At 34.0% G+C, this 27,109-nt stretch overlaps 1 long non-coding RNA gene across 1 annotated transcript; it reads left to right on the plus strand.

The window, feature by feature from the left end:
• The first annotated feature begins 6,381 nt into the window (after positions 1-6,381).
• On the plus strand, positions 6,382-19,060 carry LOC140685518 (uncharacterized). The gene is made up of 3 exons (XR_012058768.1): positions 6,382-6,452; positions 6,740-6,800; positions 18,760-19,060. It is a non-coding gene; the product is annotated as an uncharacterized lncRNA (long non-coding RNA).
• The last annotated feature ends 8,049 nt before the right edge of the window (positions 19,061-27,109 follow it).

Raw genomic sequence — 27,109 nt, forward strand, 5'->3', positions numbered from 1 at the left:
ACCTAGAGGGTATTATGATCAGTGAAATAAGCCAAACACAGAAAGACAAATATTGCATAATCTCACTTATACATGGAATCTACAATAGTCGAACTCTTACAAGTACAGAGTAGAAGGATTATTTCCAGGGCCTAGGGGAAAAAATAAGGGGTGGTGATGGTTAAAGGGTACAAAATTTTACTTGTGCAAGATAAATAATTTCTGGAGATCTAATACATAGCATCGCACCCATAGTTAAGAATACTGTATTGCATATTTGAAATCTTCTAAGAGGTTGGATCTTAAGAGTTCTTGCCACACACACAAATAGTAAAGGGAGTGGGTGAAAGCTTCTGGAGGTGATGAATGTGCCCATGACCTTGATGGCTGGAGTGGGTTCACAGGTGTATACTTACCTCCAAACTCACTGCACATTAAGTATGGGCAGCTTTTTACACGTCACTCCTACCTCACGAAAATGGTTAAAAAATACTAAGCAATTTCCAAGTACAGAGCCAAGGTTCTGAATCTATGATTCCCTGATTTTTGTTTTAATCTCTGATTCATGTGGGCCTGGATATGACATTCTAACACATAGAGCACATCAAAAAATGTTTCTAAGTAATTGTTTTAAAACTCGAGTATGAAAACCTCATTAGAAGTTGGGTGAAAATTTTTCTAAGTCCTTGCGCCTTATCCTGTAAGTATTATGGTAGGCACAGTCCAAAACGGAAAAAAAAATGTTGAAAATTAAGTCTTAGGGGAAAAAATGAATAAACCTAACAAGCAGCAGTCACACTAAATGGGTAACATGATAGTCACAAATTCATTTTACAGAACATAACATAACAACATAAAGTAAAGTCAGTCCTGCTTTGCGTCATTGTTCTTTTACCAAAATTTTTCACCAATTAGGTGTTTCTTATATGCCATGATTTCTTGAAAGAGTGAAATTGTCTAAGTTTCATTCAGAATAGAAGTAAAATTTTTTTTAGATCCTGATATAGCAGGGATTTTAATGGAGAAGGAAATGAGAGTAGATTAAAGAATTTATCAGTGCTGACTCAGAGAAAGCCATACGTTAAAGAGAGGATTCAAGTAAAAAGCAGTAAGACTGCATTAGTAACAAGGTCACTGAATTTATTTATTTAGGCTAACATCAGGCTAGTATCAGTAGAGAAATTTTGTATCTGGGTTTGTATCCACTTCTTTGATATGTTTGTGGTTTCGATGATAGAGCCTACCCTACAGTTGATACAAGGGATTATTTCCTTTCCTCACTTGGTATTTGAACTCTGATGAATCTACGGCTTCAAATATAATAGCCGTACTCTTTTCTGTGTATGTGTATGTGTTGTACACACACATGCATGTATAGTGTGTATGTGTGTACCTTTCTATATGTATTTTCCTCTATTTAACAAATGATATTAGCCTATTGTTGAGACATTGGAATATTTATAAATAAAATTGTTAAAATCATCTAAATTCACCCCACCAATATGTTAACTGTTAGATGGAATTTTATGTCTTTTTATTCTGTGTGCAGAAAGGAGGGACATTCTAAGAGATAGTCCTTTGTCCTTTGGATCCTGAGTGTCATCTGGGTGCAAGACACCAAACCCGGAGCTCAGTTAGGGGCCAGCCCATGAGGATGCATAATTACCAGTTGTGAAATGATAGCTGAAAAAGTACCACAAACATCCTTCTCTATCATCAAGTGTTTTTCAAAATCTTGATTTTGAATTGCTTCATAATAACATGTAATATGGATATACACACAGTAGCAAAAATTTTACCTAATCAAACGTTTATAATTCTCATGCAAGTCGGCTTGAAATAATTGCTAAAGTTAGAGTTAGCATTAAATATCAAAATAACACAACTTATTGGAAAACAGTTTAAAATGTCTATGCTACTTGAACAGAACAAGATGCTATGTTTAACTTCATTTTTCCCCCTTCTCGGGGAAACTTTAGGATCTGGAAGTCTGGGGTTATCTGACCATTGTCAGTATCGCTGAGGCACAGTTGTTTTCACCCTTCCCATTCTTTCTTGTATCAGATATTTGTTCCAAGCAATTTAATGTTGCCCTTTATTGGGTTAATCAACTATGCTGGAAACATGTCTAGGACAATGATACCCACTTTGTAGTTTAGGGGAGATTTACATCTAATTCAGCTTTTGAAGGTTTTCACTTATACTCAGTTATAGCAGTTTGAGCATACACTTATATCTTACAAAAAGTAAACCACAAATGCAACCATAGAACTTCTAGGAAGGTAATCAAGCCATAAAACATACTGTCAACCCAATTTTAAATAGTTTTCATAGGAACACAAATGTAAATTTTGTCAGTTTTTTTAGCAACCTAGCAAGAAGAAAAATGACATGATTTAACCATTTTGGCATAGAAAAAATGCTCCTACTTTTTGTGAAAATCAAGTATTTCCAAAAAATAGAATTTTACAATAAGCACATGAATTTACATGTTTTCTTCAGAAAAATCAAACACGAGGCACTTAGGAAGGACTCCTTCACTGTACTCGGGTATAAAAAAGGCATCATGAAGGCAACCGTGTGAACTTGTTTCTGAATTTCCTACCTAGCACTGTAAACTATCCCTCAAGAACAAAACTTGAAAACATGAAGGAAGGTAAGCTTTATTAAGTATGAATCAGTGACAACAGCTCTGAACACTAAGTAACATTGCCCTTAGTTCTCTGTGGGGCTGCATTTTTCTTGGACAGGTTAAGTCCCTTGCTCAAGGTCACCTCACTAGTTGAAGACAAGCAAGAGCGTGGGTCAAGCCAGGTTTTACATTAAAGCCCCTTGCTCTGTCCAAGGTATCATGTTGTCTCCGTATAAATAGAGAGAAAACGAAAGACAACACTGATAAATGCATGAATGAACTAGGCTGTACAACTTAGGGGAAAAAAAAACAGATTTTGCTTTGTTATGAATAAAATGTTTTCACATCTTTAGGGTGACTTTTCATATTTCATTTACATTTTGTCTGCTTTATTTTGAAATTTGGTTTGTGCTTTTCCCTTCAGTCTTAATCTTTCACACCACACATTTGTCTGTTGCTGTTTTGTTTTCTCCCTCAGGCTCTGTTTGTATGTAATGTTACACATTTGCTGGAATTCTCATTTCTTAGTGAGGTTTAGTTAACTATGAATCAGTTATCTGGTTACTAAAGTTCTGTGTGGTTAGCATACTCACATTGCTTTTTCCTTGATCTAGAATTGAATTTTGTTGCAAATGTTTAACTTCACAGTTAGCTAAATTATACAGTGAATTTAAATCATTGCAATTAACTATCTAACTTACCTGACATGTTTGTACTCCCTTGCAAACTGAAACTACAAAACAATTGGTGTATAAGGATGAGATTTTCTCTTAATTTTAAATATGATTCTCTATAACAAAATTATTTGCTTTAATAATGTATTGTATAATTAATGTAACAAAATAATTATACAATAGTGCATTCACGTACTAACTGCATAACAGAACTATTACTTGATAGAGCTAAGAAAATATTCCAGGTTAATTACTGAAATATATTTTAACTCCAAATAGCTGGCAAAATATTAAATTGACAAATATAAAAATTGTATTATAACGTTGCCATGTGAACAAGTGCTCACTATATAAATGCATGCAGTTTTATGTGTTTATACTTGTAAATACAAATAATATATTTAAATGTGTGTGTGTATACAAAAAGAAATACCAGGTTTGCATAATACAGTACAAGAGTGCCACCTTCTGGTTTTAATACATTTAGTGACAATTCTTCATTATGTCCCTGGCATCCAAAAATTATTTATGGTTAATGATACTTCTTGTTAGTTTTCCCTGCATATTATTCATATTTAAATATTTTTAATATTTCTAGTCTTTTAATATGCCTGGAATTAATTTTGTGTACAAAAAGCTTTTCTAGATAATACAGCAGATTTCAGAATTTACTCCAAATTTAGCAATTTATATATTAGTGATACTAACAAAGCCAAACCAGGAGAAAACAATGAAATCAAAACATATATTTGAAAGTTCATTCATTCATTTCCTAACTACAATAATTGATTTGTCAGCAATAAATACAAATTTCCAATATCTTGTACAAAATATAATGTCAAATACATTTTTTAAACAGATTTCACTGGTCTGAATTCAGAATTTATATACACCTTGGTGTCTTACAAAAGTAGTAAAATTAATAAGAAAACTCAAAATGAATATATTAATATTACATTGTCAAGAATGATCAGACATTATATGAACTGAGCAAAATATGTCTTGGACTTACAGCTGCAGAATATACTTCTTTCCTCCTTTGGTATCAGGTTCCCTGGCCCATTAAAAAACTGAATCATGATGTCGTTCTTCACCCAAGACCTCACCTACCATAATCAGAACCTGCTCTCAGCCTAATGGTCAGTCATTTACAGCAGTGTACTAACTCACTTGGAAGAGTGAAGAATTGTAATTGTTAATTTTAGTTACATAATAAAAGTTGTTGGTGTTTCTTCCAAGGCTTTGGGAGGAAATCTGGCTAATGGCGGTATTGCCTAATTTCTTCTCCTTTAACCCATTGTGTCCTTTATTTCCTTCTCTTGCCTAGATTTTTTGGTGTGTGGGGCACACGGAGATTTTCATAAGCCTATAAAAATCAGACTCTATTTGAAACCTTCTATTTTGCACACGGATAAGTCTAATCCTGCATATAAATATATCAAGTATGTGTAAGAATCTTAAATATGTCAGAAGAGATACACAAGTTTTTGTGATAGGCAATATTTTATAATATAATGTAAATGCTCTTAGCCACTTTAATATGAATGCTAATTTTATGTAATCAATTTTCTAAAGGTCTTCTAATTCTCTCATCTTTGGAGGAGGATTGGGAGTTCAAGAATCGTGACACTTCTCCAGTATATATGTAAAATTGTGAGAATACATTATTTTAAACATAGGATAATATCCTTGTCCAGATTTCTTACCCTTCAAATATTATTCATTCCTTCTTGAATCCCCAAATGCTAACTTCTCGAGTATATTCAACTAATGGGAATATGAAGTATATTGAAACAAAATGAAAGTGAATAATGAAGCAATTCATTATAATAGAAGAGGATTTTAAATGCTTATGACTTAGCGCTCCACATAAAATTCAAAGAATCAGAGTATTTTGGAGGACAATTCTCCTGTCCTATTAATATATCAGCAAGGGCATTTTTGAGGCTTCTGCATTAATTTCTCTCATGTAGCTCCCAATGACGTTAGCATCTGTCCAAAATATAAAATGAGTACATTTTGTACATAAGAGATTTGCAGCTTTGTAAAAACCAGTACTTTATTTTCTATATATAGGAGCTTAGAAATTCTTGAACCTAACAGCAAGCAACTTCAAAAATATGTGGTAAACTCTCTGCAGATGTTCACATAACCACCAGGAAAATGAATGGATATTAAACATACTACCAAAAGGACAACAAATTCCTTTGAATCCTTTCAAGGTTACTTTCTGCAGTTTTCAAAACAAGTTTCTTTTAACCGAAATTTCTCCTACAACTACATATATTTCAAAATAGGGGGTTGGGTACAGCTCAGTGGTACAGTGCGTGCTTGGCATGCACAAGGTCCTAGGTTCAAGCCCCAGTACCTCCATCAAAACAAATAAATAAACCTAATAATCCCCTCGCCCCTCCCCCCCAAAATTAAACAAAACAAAATCAAAATAGATATACTGTTTAAGAAACTAGCTTAAATAAGGTATTTCTGTTTTGAGTAGGATGAGATACAACACAGTGTAAATTAGCACATAAAATTTGCAGTTTCAGAATCGAATTGAGGGTGCAGTAGGGTTTCCAGAGACAGAGACTCAAATTGGTATATCTTGTAAATGAGCTATATCCAGACTTACCTAGAGAATTCTGTAGTGAATCCACTAAGGACTCGAGTGTGTGAGAGATTTAGAAATCTCTTGACAGGTTTTTATTTTTTATTTTTTTTCTGATGAAAGTTGGGCATGTACTTGGTGCAAGGATCAGTCAACAATGGAAGAGAAAGGATACTGGTAGCCTTACGCACATTAGGCATTACTCTTATGCTAGATCTTTCCGATTCCCATCAGGATTTCAAGAGCATGATGCTATCCTGAAAGCATACATGTCTATATAAATGAAAATAATCAGTGATGTTTCATCAAACAACTGAAAACCAAAACTGGGCGGCTTGGTAAATTTGCTCCACAATTTTGGAAGAAACATATTTGTCCCAGTTAAGTGTGATAGCTCTTTATTGGTTAAAATACATGGCACCCACTTTGCCTTTGGAATGGTGGAGGAAATCTCCATAGCAACCGGGACTCAATGGCTCCATAAAACAATGCCTGCCAGGAGCAGTAGAGGAGAAAATGACAGATGCTGACTAATAATCCGAGTGACTGATCATCAGCACGTGTGAGTGAAACCTTGGGGAATTTGAACTGACTACCGTGTCCAAAATGCTGTGAGTGGTGCTGAACCAAGGAAATGTGGTTTTGCTTATCTTTATTGTGAGTCTTGAATGACTAGGAAAACATCAGGAAAAATAAAACCGTGAGGCAATTTGTAAAGGGTATGCTATTCTTTAAAAATAATCAAATCTCCAGAAAGTAATGACATTTTTTGAAAAATTAGAGTAATACTAGGACAAGATTGCTAACTAATGATCTCTTCATGCTGTGCTTTTTGTCACTGGAGAAAAGAAGAAAATTTCCCTTGAAAGGACTAAGGCCAGAGCTAAAACCACAACTGAGACTATAAAAGGTAAGAACAAATCTGGCTCCACATTAGATCTGTTCCTTCTGCTTAACCTTTGCACTCTATTGCCTTTGCTACAAGTTAAGAAAGTTACAGCTCCAATGACTGTCAGATCACCACTTGATTCCTTGAGGGATATTGGGAAAGTATTCCAGGCAAAACAAAACAAAATAACAACAAAAGCAAGGATCAAAAATAGGAATTTTCTTCAAAAATTTCTACTTATGTTTACCATGTAGAAAAGAAAGAAACCAAATTTGAGCCTCAATTTTGAATGCCTCAACAAGATATAGGAGTGACCTGATTTTGTGAATTTTAATGGCTTATACCATTAACACACTAACTGTAATCAGAAAAATCACTTCTTTTTTCAAATGACCAACAAAAAAATTGACCTGAGTGGTAAATACACGTTATAAACTTTCTGAGCCTCATTTGGCTTTACAAATATGTGAGTTGAGACAACTCCTAGCTGAGAGATATCCAAACAACAAAAGGAGAAAGGGATTGAAAAGCCAAAAAAAAACAGTTGTTGAGTGTCAGTGGGTATGAATAGCTTCTACTACTGCAAAGAAAAGCTGCAAGCTTCCATTCTAGAATCTTCATGAGTTCTTTCATATCGAAATTTCTCCTCAGTATGTGGAACTTAACTGTAAATTCCCCTCCAGGCAGGGATTTTCCTATAGAAAAGAGAGGTACTCTGGAAAGGATTTGGAAGCATCTATGTAAAGCTTGATTTTTAAAAAATAATTATATTTATTATACTTTATGTTAGGAATTTTTAAATTAAAGCAAGGTTAATTAAATTAAATTAGTTAAATCAGGTTAGATACTTTTGATTCAGTCTTTTTCAAAAATTGTGATAAGCTTCCATAAGTATAACTTTATACCAAATTCTGTAATTAAAGGGCTGTAGTTTTCCTGATCAGAACTTTTTAATGATGATCTTTTCAAATTCTTCATAGTCATCATACTCAAGAAAGTTTTGCATATAAAATGATAAAATATTTCACCCTAAACTGACTGTCTTTGAGGAGAGGAAGAGATAAGCCTGAACTATAACAAGGGACCATTCCTAAGTGATCTCAGTGTTTTGACTAATGGGGTTAGAATATAGAAATTTTAATTTACCAGAACCTTCTGATATGCAATTGCTTTTTAGTACCCATTCACTCTGAACTGGGAGGAGAGAAAGGAAAGAGCCTTCCTAATGCATGCTGAAATTTAAGCTTTATTATAAAATGCATGTTATCAACGTCTAGAAATATAAGCTATCAGATACACATTTCTCTATGGAGAAGGAGTAGGGGACCATACATAGACAGCTTATCCTCAAGACCATCATTTCGACTCTTCCTCCAGTTCCTTATGGTGTTGGCCAAACCTGTTGTCAGTTAGGGGCATTACTCCACTTTGAGGGAGAGATTAGCAGAGGATCAGAGAATTTCTGCAAGCACTGTGGTGAGGCCACTTCACTGCTCTGCCGTGGATTTTATTGAGTATTTGAAACCAATGAGATAAGCAGTACATCATATTGATCAGGGTCCTCTCTAAACACCTCTTTAACATTGCCTCCAGAAAAGCAGTGATTTAGAGTGCAAAATTAATTATCTTGAGGATACCACTTATTAATTTGGTAAATAATGTATTCTGTATGCCATTTTTCATATCAGATCATAGTCAGCTATACCGCCCAGCATAGATGATCAGATAGCCTTAAAATAGAGAATTGCAAGTTGGCAAACTCATAGAGAGTAGAATCCATCATCCTTGATTTGATGGGTGTAATTTGGTGAATTAATTGAACAAAATTTTGACTTAGAAATCAAGATAATATATATGATTTTGAATATTTTATCTTAGACATAAGAAAAATCATCAATGATAGTGTGTCTAATTAAAATCGTTTATTATTCACCTCTTTCATTATACACTTCTTTTCAGTATCCTATTCATTAAAAAAAGGGAGAGATGTTAAAAATAACAGAAATATCAGTCTGAAAGTAAAAATTCTCCTATATATTTTACTCTCCCTCCACCCTTGAATCTTTTAAAGTTCTTTGTCAAAATCAATTTGAGAGCAATTTCTTTTTAATAGTTTGCCTCTAAGGAGTCTCTCTAAAGTATTCGACTTAGTGCACATAGGACAAAATAAATCTATTTTCCTTGCACTCATGCATCATCATTTTGCATATAATTTAATTAAATTCCATAAATAAAATAACACATGCAGAAATTAGCATAAATATTCACAGGACTAATGCAGTTCATTCTTGGTAAGCACAAAATACACACAAAAAAATAGCCCAGCTGCCATGACTATTAAAAAGAATAGAAAGTGTTGATTAATCTGTCATATCTATTATGTGTAAGTGAATTATGAAAGCTTCTACTATCATGTCTTGTCAGCAATTAAATAATGTTCAAAAGTAAATACCGACTTCCACCTCCAAGTAAATCTCTTATTTCTATAAAGGGATTAATGTCACCTAAATGAAATGTTTTCTCCTTTTTGAACAAATTTATTTCCAAAAATATATTCTTCACTGTCATTTCTTTATTCAACATGGCCCTGCCCATAATGCCACCCTCGTGTGCCTAAGAAGACCTTAGATTATTTTCCCCAGTTGCAGTGGCTCGAGTCATCCTCTCTAGCAGTCAGGATCATTTCTTCATTTAGCACTTGCAAAGTTTGCTAGACTAACTTCCGTCAGTCCTGTGTCCCTACTTTTCTGATGTTCCATTTGGTCAATAAGACACACAAGGGCATGTTTGCACTAGTACGATTCCTAGGATATTTAGAAAATACAATCAATTCTCTAGAAACAAATGCAAACTGCTATATCCTTTTATGATCTAGAGACAAATTTCCTTCGAAAATAGTATTTCTGATGCAAAATTGAAAAGTGTCAAAACAATATATAGGAAAATATAGTTTGAAGGTAAAAAGTTAGAAGTTGGCATAGAAATCGCTTTTGTAACTATTTAAATACACACGTGCATACACCTTATCCCAACGTAATTTGGTCCATATGGGAGGAATGTTATTAACTGAATGTTTGTGTTACCCCTAAAATTCATATGTTGAAATCTTAAGCCCTCCACCGTGGTGGAGCTAGAAGGTAAGACCTTTGGGAGGTAATCAGGTCACAAGGGTGGAGTCTTCATGAATAGGGTTAGTGCCTTTATAAAGGGGACCCCAGAGAGCGTTCTCACCTTCTTTCCAAATAGAAGACTGCAATCTGCAACCTGCAAAAGGGTCCTCACCATAATGTAACCAGGCTGGCACCTTGATCTCAGACTTCCTGCCTCAAAAACTGAAAAATAAATTTTGGTCGTTTATAAGCCACCCAGTTGATGGCATTTTGTTACAGCAGCCCTTGCAGACTAAGTCACATATGTCTGGTTGAGGGTTAACACTTGAACTCGGTAAGTTTGTGCTTTTTTAAAGCTCTACAGTGATTCTTAGATTTGCATCTCCATCTGAGAAATGAATGCTTACACTTGTCAGTCACAGACCACAAAAGAAATTTAATGGTTCAAGAGAAGGGAGTAGAGAAACATATAGACAAATTAATAGAAGCATCCTTGGGTGCATAATCACTGAAATGTTGCTTCTTTGTGGAAGAATTTAGAATCCAAAATATGTGAGTAAAAATTTCAACTTATAGAACTCTTCCATCAAATGACTAAATGGGGTACTGTCTTTCCATTGCCTGGGGAAGATGTGGTTTCCTTTAGCTTGTGATATCTGAAAGACTTTTATTGATGAGAGATTGTCTGGGCATTTCTTCCTTTTTATTTACTTTTGATTCCTATGCTTCTGGTACTTCAATGCTGAACTGAATGAGAATGCTCAGTGTTAGGAGAGAGACTTCACCACTCTCCTGCATCCCCCAAATGTTTCTTCATTTCTTGGAATTAAAAAATGTCCTCCAAGAGATTGTTGAACTAAAATTGATAGAATTGGTGGAGCTTTGTTTTTGTTGTTGTTTTTGTTGTTGTTGTTGTTGTTTTTGATGTTTCTTTAGCCTGTCCTCCAACGTTTATTCTTTCCCAAATCTCTCTGGTTCTCACCTACTTTTTCAAGCTGTGAATAGCTTTTACCTCTTCTATTGTGATAAAAGTCTCACCTTTCTTTCTGCACAGTAGGATAACTTTACTGAAATTCTCGTTGTATTTCATTTTGTTTTCTATGATGCTTCTTAATCTGTCACAAGTAACATTTTGACATATTAATTTATTCCCTCTGTAACATATAAAGGACTAATACTACTTACTGAATTTAAACATTTCTTCCTTTAAGAAAAAAATTGATTTTTCTGAGAGACAAAAGACTCTTTAGTCTGATCACAGTCTTCCTTGGATTTCTTATGTTTCCTGTTGAAATTCCCAAACTTTGTTGCAAACATACACTGTGAGGTCCTTTCAGTTCTCACTGTTGTTTTCCTCTAGTCTGAGCGAACGTGATTCCCAGAGTCAGGGTATTGTTTACACTTTCTGCTTAGCCCCTGTTTGTCACACTTCCATTGATTTTTTTTTCCTCCTCTCCAATTCAGGAAGATTACTCCTACACTGTAAAGACCCCATTTCTCTTCATTCATTGATGTAGTCAACTATAGCACTGGGTTTGAACCTACACTCAGCAGCTCTGAAATATATAGCCGTGATCAATGGTTATTTAATCAACAAACCAAATTCAAATCGAGCCCCTGAGAGAATTTACCAGCAGCCCATAGGATTTCACGAAAGTTCATCCTTTAATGGTTCCTTTTGTGACCCTGGATGTTATTCTAAACAGACTACGGAGGGAGAAGATTTATGATAGTCAATATAATACCAACTAAAGCATCGGGAATTAAGGATCCGATGGATGACCTAAGTAAATCACACTGGCAAGCTGTGCTTTATGGAGTGAGCGCACCCTTACCCATACAAATCCCATTGCTTCTGCAATGTGAAATCCAAAACAAAACTCTGGAAGTCCCCCAAGTGAAGTCCAATGCATTCGTATGTCAGAATCTCCCTGCCTGGAAAGTCATCTACCAGACTTGGAGCAAAATTTGCAAGCTGAATTCTAAATACAAAGGGAATCTCATTCATTTATTCATTCATTTTATCAATCATTCATTTACTCATGTATGCATGTCTTCTACAAACATTTACGAAAAGAAAGACAATGTCTGAAGTATTCTTTTAATCATAAGTAGATGATTAATATGAAAAATATTAATAATATATGCTCTACTCTCTAGGATCTACCAGTGTACCAAAGATAATATTTAACAAATAGTTACACAGATAATCTTCTGAAAATATGTTATGCACTGAAGGAAAAACATAGACTGCAGGCTTGAGACTCACCCAATGAGAGTTCCAAGTTCATAACTTTCCCATATACTAAAAATATACCAGATACTGACAATGAGGTTTTAAATCATTTTTTAAAGTAAGTCTCCACTCTACAGGTGTTAATAGTGAAAACAAGATATCCTATAGAGGACAAATTATGCAGAAATCAATTTGCCAAATTTCCAAGGCACTCTGAAAAGTCAGTGGGAAATTTGGAATGAATACTTTGGAGAGTGATATTTAACATAATTCTGAGTCATTATATAAACACCTAGAGATCTGAATTAAAATATTTAAATAATAAATTAATTTTTTTAATTTAGCAAACCTAATGATTTATAAGAGATGGCTTAGTCAAATCATTTCATGTAATATTCGAATCTGTGGTCAGTAGGACATACATAACAAAATGTGTAAACACAATGAAGGGAGGGAATTTTTGCAATTCCATTTATAAAAGTGATTTTCCAAAACTCCAGTTTGGCAACTTCATATAACATTAATGTACCAAATATCTTTTTTCCCCAAGTATTTTTTTGAATGTGATATATCACACATGAATATTCAAAATGAAAATGATAGCACAGGTATACCCTTCAGCTAATACTAACATTCTGTCCAGATGTCAGGTTGGATTTAAACTTTTAAAGCCTTATTTAGAATTTGACACTAATTTCCCTAAATGCCAAACTAAATTAGCCTTAAGAAGTGCAAAATGACTAAAAATAATCAAGCATTGTATTCTTCTCTTCTATTACATACAAATCTTTTCTTTTAGGGCTACAATCTCCTCTTCAGTGTTGCTTTTTTGGGTGCATATATGAAATAAAACATCTTCCCACATACAATGTTTCCTGCTTAAACCTGCTAATTTCACAGATAAAGTAGCTGTCATAGGGAGGCGAAATGATACAATCTCAGAGTGGCAGATTTAAGGACGAAGACCTAGATTGTCATATTTTAGGACAAAACTTCTGTCCCTTAACAGAAGTTTGCAAATTAGTAGTTAACAGGCAAAATATGTTTTCTAACCTATATTCTGCATATGTACTGAACTAAAAGTAAACCCAATGTAACTAAATCACTTTAGTGTTTCTGGTTTGTCACAGTTCTTATGAATTCTGATGTTTGCGTATCAGGTCTAAAATATGATTTGTACTTGAGCATAGCACACCTTGTATTCTCTATTTAGCTAACTCCTTTTTCTGTCAGCAAGAGTTCTATAAATAGATTTATGAAACTGGTGTGCTGTAAGAGATATCTCTATTTAATCAATCTATCAAATTTGGGGACTAGCACTCAACTTTTACGGAATGAGTATATTCGATTTGCATTTAAATTCTAGTCAACAGTCCTCAGTGTGCCTATGTATCTTAGAGTCAGGAAAGCTAAAATCTGTATTTCCTAGGTTTTATTGTAGTTAAATTGTGAGTTCAGTTTAGAGAATCAAATATATTTATTTAAGATTTGGAATGTTTAGTGAAGTGGAGATGATGTCAGTATCAATTTTGTTATTTCTCATATTTTTAGTATTAAACCCAATTACAGAGGCTTTGTTCTCTCAGTAACTTTATCAGTGAGTCCTGTCTCCAAACACAATTTTTAGGATTTCAGGAGGCTGGGTGCAAGGGTTCAGACTGTCCACGAAGATCATGGTGGCACCGCATGGTTTTGGAATCAGCAGGGGCCTTGGGATTATGGAGATTTTCTGATAATGGCAGTTGCAAAGTGGTTCTGGAACTGTTTGTCAGTATGGTTTGAAGTCATTCCTAAGTGTCCAACATAAAGTCTAATTGCTTTAGCTATCCACATTTCTGTAGACAACTTAATGCTCTAAGAAATAAACTGTCCCTTGCTTAAACTCGTGACTAACACGGCATTGACTTTTCCCTCAAGTTGACCAAACTTTAGACAAGCTTCTTCTTGACCCCAGGCTTCAGACATTTCTTTCCTTAGGGCATTTATTCAGGAAACTTATAACTAAATTCTTTCTCTGCTGCTTTGAGATGTAAATCTAGAAATCTCAGTGGTTTACTTTACTGTATGAATATGTTTCTAAGCAAAAAAATTCTAACATCAGAAATAAATATTTATAATTTCTATACCTCCAATTTCTTTCTAAACGTGTTATATCATACATCTACAACAATGTTAAGTAATAGTGATAGTATGTTCTTGTCCTGGTTGTGATTTGAAGGCAATATTTTTTCAGATATGTCTCCTGAGGCAAAAGATACAAAGACAAAAATAAACAAATGGGAGGTAATTAAACTTAGTTTTGCACTGCAAAGGAAACCATGGGCAAAACGAAGACAACATTTTCACTTCCTTGATGTCGGCTTTTTAACATTCTTTCTCTAGGATTTCGAGATACATGTTAAGATGGTTGATATTCAATCTCTCTTATTTCTTAATATATTACCTATTTTACTGCTCTTCAAGCATGCAACACCGTAAATACTTTAGCTCCGTTTTTCTCTTCTTTATTTTTTAAAATAACTTTGCCATATTTTTAACTCTACAGAAATAATAAACTTCAAAAGACATTGTCATTATGATCATTAATAATAATAGTGTATTGATGGTATTACGTCAACATTTGTTTAAATTATGTAGATCATTTCTTGGACCTGACCATGGCTCATTTTGTCTAGGATTTCTCTACCTCCATCTGCAAATATTTTCCTTGTACTTGAAGAATTTTTTAAATAATAGTTTTAGTGCACATGGAATAATTAGTATACTTCTACCCTTCTAAAATGTTTTAAAGAATTTCTGAGTATAGATTACTAACTTGTTAGTTATTTAATAACAGCACTTTACCATGACATTTCATTGTTTCATGACTTCCACTCTTTCTGCTGAAAACTCATGACTCCATCATACTGGGCTCCCTCAAAAGTATGGTGACTTTTGGATAAAGGTAAGAGTGACCAAATTAGAGGTCACTACAGCAATAATCTATCATAGAAGAAGTCTTGCTTCTATGGAATTTTAATTATTCTACTCTTTTTTGTGTCACACCTTTCCAAAATGTTTAGAAACAGGAATTTTGTGTTTTTATTACCCTAGTTTTTGTGGCAAGAACAAAAGCAACAGCATTGTATCTAAAAGGAAACATTTAAGTTTATTTTTTGTAAGTTTTATTCTCATTGCAATCAGGATAGCCATACTTACTCACACTTAGCAAATAAGTGGTAAAAAGCATATTCTCAAGATTTTAGGAACATGACAATTAAGACAAAGGTGGCTACTCATTAAATATAATAATAATTTGTATTAATTTCACTTATATTGCTGCCAGATGCTCATTCTTTAGTAAGGGTTAAAACTTTTAAATAAAAACTTACTAAATAGACTTTTTAAATAATTTTGAGTTTATTTTTGTGCTTGGTGTGAGAGAGTAGCCTAGTTTAATTCTTTTTCATGTAGCTATCTAGTTTTTTTGACACCAGTTTTTGAAGAGACTGTTTTTCCTCTATTGTATATTTTTGCCTCTTTGTCATAGATTAATTGACCATATAAATGTGTGAGAATCCGAATAGATATTTTTACAAAGAAGACATGCAGATGACGAACAGGTACATGAAAAGATGCTCAACATCACTAATCAACAAGGAAATGCAAACCAAAAGATATCACCTCACACCTTCAGAATGGCTATTATCAAAAAGTCAACAAATAACAAATGTTGGTGAGGATGTGGAGAGAAAGAAACCCTTATGCACTATTGGTAGAAAGGTACATTTGTGCAGCCACTATGGGAAACAGTATGATGTTTCCTCAAAAATTTAAAAATAGAAGTACAATATGATTCAGCACTTCCCATACTGGATATTATCTGGGGGAAAATGAAAACACTAATTAGAAAATATATGCACCCCTATGTTCACTGAAGCATTATTTATAATAATAAAGATATGGAAACAACTGAAGTGCCCTTTAATAGATGAATGGATAAAGAAAATGTCATGGGTATATATGATAAATATATATATATATATATACACACACACACACACACACACACACACATGCACAATGGAATATTACTCAGCCATAAGAAGGAATAAAATCTTGCCATTTGCAATAACATGGTGAACCTAGATGGTATTATGCTAAGTGAAATAAGTCAGACAGAGAAAGAAAAATACTGTCTGATTTCACTTATATGTAGAATCTACAAAAGAAAACAAATGAATAAACAACAAAACAGAAACAAAGTTATAGATACTGGGAACAAACAGATGGTTGTCAGAGGGGAGGGTGTGAGGGGTAAGAAAGAAATAGGTGAAGGAGAATAAGAGGTACAAACTTCCAGTTGCAAAATGAATACCTCTTATTCTCCTTCACCTATTTCTTTCTTACCCCTCACACCCTCCTCTCTGACAACAGTTCCTTCCAGTTGCAAAATAAATGAATTATGGGTGTGAAAAAAAATTACTAACATGGACATTTTGAACACTAGACTGGACTACAAAAAGTTCAGTTTTAAGTGGAATAATTTTCCATATAAAGTTAACATCAATTATTCTCTAACAGTTGTAAGAAATAACTACACTCTAATACTTATGTTGAGCATGCCCTAAAACCACAATTACTGTCACATGTGCTATCTGTCAGATTAGTATTCTATTCCCATTAGTTTTTAAACTGTTAATGTTAAATGCCTTTTATATAGATGCTATCAGTAAAAGACAAAGCTAAAAATGTTAGTGCCAATTTTACATATGTACATATGTATGGATGGGAACCATGTTCACTGTGAAATATACACATATGTATTTGACAAATCAACCAATAAATAATACAAAATGAAACTAAATGAGACAATCTCATTGGAGGAAAATATCCTATACCATAATTGTCAATATGTATTTATAGTTCTCAATTACACAGACATTATCTGCCTATAACACAGCTGGAATTATTAATATCAATTCTGCCATTTCAGTTCCGCTCAATTTGTTTGGTGCTTTCTTAACACTAATCTGCATATTTTTCAGACAGAAATGAAATATTTTCTAGCTCATCTTCCATAATATTTTCCAGTAACTAACAAACTGCACCATCTGAATCTTATCATCTAATCCCCAGTAGCTGAGGTAAAGATTGAAATATGCCTTTATGTTCGAAAATGAAAAATGTCTTAGAAGCTATGCCTACTTAACTCTTATATACATGTTCCTTGATGTGGGATTTTTTTTTTTTACCTTCCATGCTGATTAGAATTATATATATTTTAATTTGTGGGTTAAACACGAAGTATTCAGAAATGAATTTCATTTTATAGTAGTAAGATTGTAATTTTTAAGTAGCTTTTAGAATATAAGTGAACTATTGTCTTTTGTAATTCATTCTTATCTTTTCCTCAATTCTTATCTTTTTCTATTTTAAGGCAATTTATTTTTATTCCTTTAATCATTTGGTTACTAAAGTTTTATTTTTTTAATGGCTATATTAAGTCTGTGATAGATAAAAGGAAAATAAAATTGTCACCCTCAATAAGAATTCTGATAGTATAATGAAAGACATTAAACCTTGATTTTAATTTTCCAAACATTCAAGAATATCTGTTATTGAACCATCTAGTTTTTGTGTTGTGCTAGGAAAAGTAAAATTAAATGTATGACTTTTTTATCACTATTGCACATTACAATTCATTTTCATCACAGTTGAAATCAGAACAAACTATGTAGAAAACAAAACTTTCAAGTTATAATTGGCCTAATCACAAATCCATTTGTCTTCAAATATTCAAAAAACAACTTTCTTCAATATATAAAAGTATTACTGATGAATTAAAACTATGAATTTGAGAACTGGGGAAGCTTGATTGGAGATTATAAACCATCATCTTAATCAGCATTATTTCTTTAACTAAATGAAAGGCAATTTGAAATTAATTTCATTTCTTTAATTAACTCTAGTCAGGAATATGTTTGATTAATGTAATTGTTTCTGAACTGGAAATTTTGTACTCAGGAAAAATGGGATGTTGATTTTTTTAATATTGTGTCAACTTTAAAAAATATTATAAAAAGACTTGCTTGGACTATTTAGATATGACATGGTCCAGCAACAAATCATCCAGTTTCTTTGTTTATTTGAAGTGATTTTATGAATAGATCCAACAATTTTAAGTGTATATATATACACACACGCACACATATATGACATATTACTTAATTCCTCAGGTGCTGATATGAAAGAAAATAATAATACCTAACTCATGAAATTGTAGAGAAAAAATGATGCATGTTATTAAAATTTTTTGCAAATTCCAATATCTAGACACACAGAAGGCATAATTATAATATAGATCAAAAATGATAAAATATGTATGACATAAAACATGTATCATCTGTGTCAAGCAGCCATAATGTCTCTGTCACAACTGCTCCACTCAGTTTCAGTGCTAAAGCAATCATAGACAATATGTAAATGAAGGGGCATGGCTGGATGTCAAGAGGATTTTATTTAAAGAAACAAGTGTCAGGGTCATAATTTACTGATCACTGGTATAAACGGTAATAATCGTGAAGCTTTAAAAAAGTATAAATACAAACAATTGTCAATATAAGGAAAGCATTTCATTAAAACTATTTTGCAGAGCTCAATGACTCCTGCTCAAGTTGGAGGGAACTTGCCAAGTCAAGCTTTCATGTATACCTACCAACAACCAACAAAAGACGGCAGACATTTTACAGGACAGTGTAATGGAAATGAAAGAGACAGAGTGGAGGACATCTGCCCAGAATATAAAAAGAAACACCATTTGTTCTGTAAAAGACAATGGGTATATTGCAGAGACTTATTTAAAGAGTGTAATTTAAATATCTGAATTACACATTAGTGTAAGAGTGAGCAAAAAATGGTAACAGAGTTCGTGAATATAACTTTCTTTCTCTCTAGTTTGAATGATTTCAGAAAGAGTTCGTATGCTTTTTACAATTCATGCAAAATGACCTGATAGAAAAAAAGTCACAATTTTAAAAATGTTGGCATGACACTTGAGTCAAAGGTCATGGTCAGGCTAATGACTAAAAAGAGAAAAAGCTAAAGAGCCATTGGCAGTGCCAGGGAAAACACTTTTTGTTTAGTTATATCTAGATGTCTATTTTATCAATTCTGTAATTAAGAGTAATCCATTCTCTGCTTTCTATTTCTATTCTGCTCCTTTATGCTGTCAGACCTTTCTGATTGTCACACAGTTCTCATCACATGACACAATTTTGGTGTCTCCATATATCAGGCAGAGGGATCCTTTAAAATGATGAATCACATCATATTCTTCCTATGAACAGAACTATGAAATCATTTTCATACTCTTAGAATTAATTTCAGACTTCTTGCCTTAGCCCACGAACCCTTCAATAAGGCTCCTGCCATCTTAAATGTGTCACGTACTCACTGACCTTGTCCTCAGTTACTAAGCTCCAACCCACTGTTTTTTCTGGCCATTGAAATGACAAGTTCATTTATGTCTGGGGGCCTTCATATCACCAGCTCTGTTTATCTGGTATAATCTTCTTCCAGATCTTCTCATGGCTGGCAGTTTATATAATTCCCTCCTCTGAACACTCAGTCTAAAATGTTCCCATTCGTGTCACACTGTTTTGCTTTTAGAATGTATTACAGCTTGACATGTCTCACTAATTTTTACTTTTATTGTCTGTTACTATCCCTCCTTATCTAGCATTCTGAATGCATGGTCTTTGTACATTGAGTTTATTGCTATATCTTATAATGTTTCCTAATATGCTAGATATTAAATTTATTGATATAAGAACAAAGGAAGAAAGGAAGGGAAGAAAAAAACATTCTTGTAATACAGGAAAGGATGTTGGAATAAGTGTGATCACTGAAATCCTGTAATACTGAGGCCAGGAAAAAAGTTGACTTTAGGGGATGCTAAAATTATTGGAAGATACAGAGTCAAGAACATAGTGGAAAGCCAAGTTATCAAGCCAAATCTTAATTGATAATAAGGAATTTAAAGAAGAGGAACCAAAAATCTAAATTTAGAAGATGAAGGCCACAGAGTTAACAATCCTGAAAAAAAGTATTGTATGTACCAGCCAAGTCATTAATGTGAATGAAAAGATGGAATTCCAATAGCCAGACAACATCCAAGAATTGTGTGTCATTATTCTTATCTTCTACTAAACTCCTAGACCAGGTTCTTATCAAACCATCCTAGTTATGACATCGTCATTATTGTATTGCTTATGATTACAAATTAAACTTTATATCTAATTTTCCAAAATTCCTCTTTTATTTTGACCTTTGTAAAAATATTTGTTATTGAGTTTTAGTCATTTTACAATGGTGTGTCAAATTCCAGTGTAAAGCACAATTTTTCAGTTATACATGAACATACATATATTCATTGTCACATTTTTTTGCTGTGAGCTACCACAAGGTCTTGCATATATTTCCCTGTGCTATACAGTATAATTTTATTTATCTATTCTACATAACCTGTCAATATCACAAATTTTGAACTCCCAATCTGTCCATTCCCACTCCCCTCCCCCTTGGCAACCACAAGTTTGTATTCGATGTCTATGAGTCTGTTTCTGTTTTGAATTTATGTTCTTTTTTTTTTTTATAGATTCCACATATGAGCGATCTCATGTGGTATATTTCTTACTCTTTCTGGCTTACTTCACTTAGAATGACATTCTCCAGGGACATCCATGTTGCTGCAAATGGTGTTAATCAATATTGTTAAAATGGTCACACTGCCCAAGGCAATCTACAGATTTAAAGCAATCCCTATCAAATTACCCAGGACTATTTCATAGAACTAGAACAAATCATAATAAAATTTATGTGGAACCACAAAAGACCTAGAATTGCCAAAGCATTACTGAAGAAAAAGAAAGAGGCTGGAGGAATATATCTCCCAGACTTCAGACAATACTATAGAGCTACAGAAATCAAAACAGCTAGGTATTGGTACAAAAACAGACATATAGACCAATGGAACAGAATAGAGAGCCCAGCAATGAACCCACAAACTTTTGGTCAGCTCATCTTCGACAAAGGAGGCAAGAATACACAATGGAATAAAGACAGTCTCTTCAGCAAATGGTGTTGGGAAAACTGGATGGCAGCATGTAAAGCAGTGAAGCTAGAACACTCCCTTACACCATATACAAAAATCAACTCAAAATGGATTAAAGACTTAAACACAAGACAAGATACAATCAACCTCCTAGAAGAAAATATAGGCAAAACATTATCTGACATTCATCTCAAAAATGTTCTCCTAGGACAATCTACCCAAGCAATAGAAACAAAAGCAAGAATAAACAAATGGTATCTAATTAAACTTACAAGCTTCTGCACAGCAAAGTAAACCATAAGTAAAACAAAAAGAAAACCTATGGAATGGGAGAAAATTTTTGCAAATGATGAAACCAACAAAGGCTTGATCTCTGGAATATATAAGCAGCTCATATGACTTAATAAGAAAAAAGCAACCAACCCAATCCAAAAATAGGCAGACCTAAACAACCAATTTTCCAAGGAAGAAATACAAATGATCAATAGGCACATGAAAAAATGCTCAGTATCACTAATTATCAGAGAAATGCAAGTCAAAACTATGATGATGTATCACCTTACACCAGTCAGAATGGCTATCATTCAAAAGATCCAGAAATGACAAATGCTGGAGAGGGTGTGGAGAAAAGGGAACCCTCCTACACTGCTGGTGGGAATGCAGTTTGGTGCAGCCACTGTGGAAAACAGTATAGAAATTCCTCAAAAGACTAGGAATAGATTTACCATATGACCCAGTAATCCTGCTCCTGGGCATATATCCAGAAGGAACCCTACTTCAAAAAGACACCTGCACCCCAATGTTCATAGCAGCACTATTTACAATAGCCAAGACATGGAAACAGCCTAAATGTCCATCAACAGATGACTGGATAAAGAAGATGTGGTACATTTATACAACTGACCTTCTAATTACAGCCAGAAACACATTTCTCCCTCCAACTCTGTTGCACTATGCTACACACTTGCATGCCAACACACAAACACACACACACACATATACACATACAAAACTTCAAATGACACTTTCCATAGGACCTTTTACTTTACAACAATCTCCCAAGATTTGACCAATAAACTTCTATTGTTTACCCACTAAGTACCATGTACTTTTCTGGCTGCTGGGACTTTATAAAGGAGACAATGATATTCCATTTCCACATTCAGAAGTAATATTTTAGTTGGATGAGTAAGTATATAAATTTTTGCAATGTTGTTATAAGGAATATAATTATATACATATATGGAAGAAGTATAGGGAGGATAAGAAATAAGAAATAGATTAGAAACATACTAATTACATGTTGTTATAAGATTCTCAGATAATACCTCTCCTTGGGGGTGATATTTTAGCTAATATCAAAAATAAGGGTAGGAATCAGAAATTTGAAATAATAATAAAAGACCATCTAGGAAAGTGTAGGTGAAAAGTCTGTGAGTTACAGAAGGACTTGGCATAATGCAAGAGCTACCAGGAGGCCAGTGTATCTGAGATAAAGTGATTAGATGCATGGCTCATGAAAGCATATTGAGTAACTGGACAGGAAAAGTGGAACTTTGTAGGCCATAGTAAAGAGAATGAATTATATTATTATTTTAGAGATTTAATTAGAATTTAGAACTGTATAAGATTATTCTGGCTGTTATATGTAGAATAATTTGAAATTGGGTAACTGTGGTAATGGACCTATGGATTAGGATGCTAATGGAATATAGTTCATAGATAAATAATTGTTGATAACTTGGATCGAGATGGTGGCAGTAGAGAGGTAGAGGAGTAAACAAATTCAATAATTATTCTAAGAGTAGAACTGACCATGATGATGGATTGAAAGAAAAAAATGAGAGTTATTACGAGTTGCAATGTCTGGCTTAAACAATTTGGTGTTTTTACTAGAACTGAAGGGGAAACCGGTTTGGGGTTGGCTAATAGAGATTGCATTTCCATATACTGATGTAAAAACTTGATACTATGAAGTATTAAATCAGAGATATCAAGTGGGCAGTAGAATATGTAAATGGAAATTTCACAGGAGAGGACTTCATGGAAGAGTTAAGCTTATAAATTGTCAGAATATGTATGTTATTTACAGGTACAGGGGATGATGAAATTACCTAAGAAAAGAAGTTTTCTTTTCCATTTTCATAGCCTGAGGGGATGCATAATGGAAAGTTTGAAACAAAAATGTTTGATAAGAAATACTGAAGGCAGCATATTAACAGATGAATGAAATTTCATAGAAACTGAGAGATGATCATTTTAGGAAGGAGAGAGAGAGATACTCTGTGGAAAGCATGTAGGCCCAATCTTTATTGTTTAGTTTACCCAAGAGATGATCAGGACACTATTTATAGGGACAAGTTTTATGTATTTGAGTAGCATGATAGCAGTGCTTTCTTTGAAGGAGAAAAAGATGGTGCTCCTTACTAACGATTTCTCCAAAGTCATCCTCTTCACAGAAGCCCATCTTACTCTGCACTCTGACTCTTTGTAAACACCTTCAAAGTGGGTAAGAGTGCAAAAAATTCATAAGGCATATTTTCAATAATTTATTTTCTAAAGCCTGTCTGTATTAATTTATCTCAGAAGCACTTTGACATTTGATATGTCTTGTTGGAGTCTCAGTTGACAGAGCTTCACTCTAAATATTGTTTGAATAAGGATTAGTCATGTGGAGAGAAACTTTGCAAAGAATGGTGACAGGAGTAGCAATGGAGAGAAAATCTGAAAGATATGTAGTAACCATGTGATCTCATCATGGATGCAATGATAACGTCTTACAACATGAGCTTCAAAGGAATGAGTTTTTTGTTTTTTGTTTTCCCTTTCTTCCTCTTCTTATTGTTGTTTTGTTTTGTTTATTAACTCTTTGGAAGAATATGGGGAAATATTTTAGAGATATAAATGAAGGAAAAAAGAGAAAATCTATGCATACATTTGACCTTGAATATGTGGGGAAGAGCTGTGTAAAATAAAAAGAAATGGGGAGATACAAAAAGTAATGAGTAGAAAAGAAAAAAAAAGTTCTTATTTTAACAAATGCAAGATAAATTGTGGTCTAAGAATACAGCTGGCTTACCATTAAATCAAAGAGAAGAGAAAAGTGCTTAAAAATTAGTTTGTATGTTGTGAATACCCCTGATTTCAGATCAAGGTTTTCAGAGAAACTGGGAAGTTTTGGCCTAGAGAAGATCTGGAGTTGGGTTTGATAGAAGATAATCCAGGCAGTGTATGGCCATTCAGAGATCACTGGATGACTTTGGTCACTGTAGTAAAGGGAATGTAAGTCACATTAGAACTAACTCAGCACCATAGAAGTGGTGACTCAATTTAACAGTTTATTCATAATAAGCTGAAAGAGAGAACTGCTGGGAACAGCCATTTGCTACAGCAACCACAGGCAGCATCCGCAGTGTGGTTAGGTTTGGGATGCCGTCTCTGTCAGAAATGGTGATTTGGTGGTTATTGCCTCTGGAAAGACAAGTGGAAAATTCCAAGTGAATGGATATGGGAGGACATTACAGACTGAAGGAAAAAAATGCAAAGAAAGTAAAAAATTGTAAAATAGTATATAATCTAGTTGCACCACACCTTGTTAACTCATGGGAAGTAGGAGATTATTAGAGACAGACAGACAGACAGACATGAAGAGGGAGAGAGAACAATGTAGAAAACTTAAATATTAGACTCCCTTAAGTGATCACCGATGTCATTTGCTTTTTATAATGTGAGTTAAAGATTTCAAACTGAGGGTTTTTTCTTCATGGCTAATTTTTTTCTTAAAAGTTTTAAACCCCTTCAAATATGGAGTCAGTAGCATTAATTATATCTACCAGAAATACATAAAATGAAATGCCAGATGATTCTTTTTATTCACAGGAATCACAGTCTGTGTCAGAAGAATTTTACTTGTAGTGAATACTTGGAGAAGAAATGCCTTGTCTTAAATTCTTAAAGACTTGGGTTATTGAGCCAGAGGGCTAGAATCCCCCAAAGTTAATTACAGTGTTGGACAGGATGGAGTATTTTCCACAAGGTCATTGTCTTGCTACCCATTAAGTAATTAGAAGTCCTTTCTAGTCTAAGGCAAGGCTTTTTAGAGGATCTGAGGAAAAGCATCTAGCTCTTGTATGTTATCAGGGCTCCTGTGATAGAGCCACATGCCCCAGCAGAGTGTGGGGGGGGCTGACATGATAGAAAGCCCAGATCATCTAAGGAGGGGACCAGAAGCACAGGACTTCCTGTGTCCCAAATCACTCCTAGGAATCTGAGGGAAGACTGTCTTAATGCATCCAGCAGCAGTATGGGGCAGAGACAGTGGGAGACAGAGCAAGGGCGAGCAAGAGATTATGAGGGTCTGCCAAGCAGAGAAGTCTTGAGATGTCTGTCCCTCTCCTCTATCCCCCAAACTCTTAAGCTCTAGTATGGCATGAAGACTATTTGAAATGCACCCTTCAGAGAAGTAAGAATTATAGGTGACAGTCACTGAATCTTAGGGCAGGATGTCTAATGGAAGATACTCCAGGATGCAAACCCAAAGCTGGGAAAAACCAAATGGACCTCAGAGGATCTGCAGAGTCAGGAAGAGCTGAAGTGGAAAAACAGTAGAGGGGTTGCTTATCTCCTCAAAAGCAATCACTAGGCATTGCCTTTTTCATGAGAACTTGAATGGGCTGAATCATTAGGGATAATGAGAAGACAGAACATGAAACCCAAAGAATCAGTTAAATGAGACATCCCAGCAGAGGCTAATAAAAGCCAAGAAAGAGTGACACAGACAGGACAGCCCTCCTCTGATATGAAAATATTTTTAAGTGTCTGCTTGTGCCTATATATAGAGAGAAAATCATTGCCATCCCTATGTACCTATACAAACACATAGGAACAGTCCTATAATATCGTTAAATTGAATGAGATTAAATTTTGAATTAGGCTGAAAGTTTACCCTAAAAAAACTTTTATTTTAAACTAAAAAATATATATAACCTCACATAAAAAAATTAAGAGCTTTGCACAACACTGGAAATAAGAATGCCAGAGGTTATTTTGGTTTGTTTGTTTTTTAGATTTTCTTAATCATAATCAACATTTATTATATCCCAGAAGCTGTTACACACACTCTACCTTTGATAATTCATTTACTCTTCACAATATCTGTGAGGTAGCCTCTATTATCATCCTCTTTTCAACAGTGAAGAAACTGAGACACAGAGAGGTTAGATAACACGGACAATATTGTAAAGATACTATGCTGTATCTTGAATTTTAGAAACAGAAAATTCTATGTCTGCACAGTGTGTAAAATATTCAGCCTTGCTCAATAAGCTTCTTATAGAATTGTGTCTGATTATATCACTTTAAATATACAAGACTTTTTTTTTTTGCACAAAATAATCTCTAATGCAACGAGACTATTTCATCTACCCTTCTAACAATCCTATAATCATCTATTTCTATACTGGATTAAAAAAACAGTTTTTGGACTTTTTGGTAGGCATGACTGCATGATATTTTAAGGAATTTTGAGATATACTTTTGTCTATATGCAATGTTAGCTATTTATATGGACTTTAGAACTAGAACAGAACCTCCAAGTAATGTATGATTTTGCTGTAGCCTCTGTGAAAATGTAATTTGTTCCATATAAAGAGAAATAGGAGAGTGACTTAAAATAAGACCACACCAGAAGGCAGGGACCTGTTGCTTTGAGAAACATGTATGTACTAATAGTTTGAGAAGTTATAGACATTTAAGTTATAAAGTACTTTACCTAGATTTTCCTATAGGGAGATATCTCCCTAGCAAAAAAGGAATGGGGATGTATAGTGTATATCTAAGAGGGGACAGAAATGGGTGCTAGGAAACTGAGTATAACCAAGAATAAAGTAGT

The sequence above is a fragment of the Vicugna pacos genome, chromosome 14 (assembly GCF_048564905.1).
Source record: "Vicugna pacos chromosome 14, VicPac4, whole genome shotgun sequence".
In the NCBI taxonomy this organism is placed as follows: domain Eukaryota; kingdom Metazoa; phylum Chordata; class Mammalia; order Artiodactyla; family Camelidae; genus Vicugna; species Vicugna pacos.